Source organism: Pteropus vampyrus, unplaced genomic scaffold, assembly GCF_000151845.1.
Source record: "Pteropus vampyrus isolate Shadow unplaced genomic scaffold, Pvam_2.0 Scaffold23, whole genome shotgun sequence".
In the NCBI taxonomy this organism is placed as follows: domain Eukaryota; kingdom Metazoa; phylum Chordata; class Mammalia; order Chiroptera; family Pteropodidae; genus Pteropus; species Pteropus vampyrus.
Window position 1 is genome coordinate 6,972,341 of NW_011888804.1, and position 1,902 is coordinate 6,974,242.

The window sequence follows — 1,902 nt, forward strand, 5'->3', positions numbered from 1 at the left end:
AGAGAGGCGGCCACAGCCTCAGGCCCCCAAACTTGGTGGTGAGTCGACACCACTGAGGTGTGGAGAGGGTGTCACCGGCCTGTTCCATCATCAGGAGAGAGCTACAGGGCTGCCGTCTCCATGTTGGAATAGATTTAAGGGATTATAGAGTCTTCATTTCATCTTCATTTTGCAAAGCTCATTTTTATGAGCTAGTTCAGCCAGCTGTAGAGCACTATATCCATCATATAGACAGAAAATTCCAGGGTTTGGGGACAAAGATTCTTTACGGTTCTTAAATTCCTTCCATCTGTGGACCCCCTCAGTGGCACAAAATTCCCCAGAGATGTACCTGTCTCTCCACCCTCGTGAGATGTGTCCCATCACCTGAAGTGTTATGTAGCGGTCAAAGGCATGGCCTTGGAGCCGGAAAGAGCATCATCTCTACCACCTATCAGCTTCATCAGTAATATCCTCCTCTGTAATATGGGAACAATAAATTACACGAGATAATTAAATGGGAATGCATTTGGTGGGATAACACATGTAACGTGCAAGTCACTGTTAACTATTATGTTTAGAGTCACTTTAGATTACACATCAAGGAAAATGAACTATTTCAGGCCAGATATGCGAACATAATCATGATCAAGAGGATGGCCTTATTACTACAGCAAGGAAACATGTTACCAGCGGTCTCTGAAATGTTTCTTAAGAATCTTTAGAAAAAGATAGTACGTATTTTCTTCCTCCAATAAACCTTACCCTCTTTTATTTTCTTTTTATTCCTTTCCTTCCTTCCCTTTTCTTACTCTTTGCCTTCCTTTTCCTTCATCCAAGTCCATTTGTTTATTAATTCTTACATATTTCCCACCTGAGTCAGCGAGAAGACAAGGCACTAATACAAGGATGGACAAGACAAACAGCATCCCTGCCCTCAAAGCTCACAATCTGAGGGCAGAGGGAGTGGAGAGAGAGATTAGCAACAAGTACAGTGAGTAGAACAAAGTGGAAATATAGAGTGCTCATGGGAGCATGAATAGGACAGCTAATATAGTCTGGGTGGCGGTGGTCAGGGAAGGCTTCCTGGAGGAAGAGTTGACCGGCCAGATGAAGGAATGGGTGGTGCGAGTGAGGGATGGAGGAGAGGAGGTACCGAGGTGGGAAGGAGCAGGCCTTTGAGGTGCTGGACAAAGTCCACTGTGGCAGGGGAAGAAAGGCCATGTCCTATAAAGCTGGAGAGGTCTTTGGGAGCTGAATCATGCAGTTCTCTTGAGAGCTAAGTTAAAGATTCTGGGCTTTTTTTCTTGGAGTAATGGCAGACATTAGAGGGTTTTGAGAAGAGAACTTCTGTGGTCAGATTTATATTTTATAAAGATCGCTCTGGCTGCTGGATGGAGAATGGGTGGGAAAGGCAAGGCTGGCTATGATGAACCCAGCAGGGAGGCTGCTGTGAGCCAGTGATGAGAGCTGATGCTGGTGAGGGTTCAGGCAGTGAAAGGGAGGAAGGAGAGAAATGGACGGATCGAAGGGATATTTATGAGGTTGAGTCAACGAGATGCAGTGACTGACTGGGTGGAGGGGGTAAGCAGAGGAGGAGGTGTCCACAGGGACGTCCCAGCTTCTGACTTCCAACAGACAGAATGGGAGAGGGGATAAAAATGGGGTGAACGAAAAAGAAAAGAGGAAACTCATTTGATAGAGTTATCCTTCCTGAGTAGTAAGAACTAATTTAACCTGTGGTCTAGCATATTGTAAGAGTCAACATCTCTTTGCATCGTTATTTCTACACTTTTGAGAGGATTACAAACAATACGCCTGATTTGACGCATTCCCCCCGCTGCGCCACGTATTGGTCATTTGATCTTGGGAAAGTCGTTCAACATTTTGAATCTCCACTTCTTTTTGTGAAATGGAAAAGGT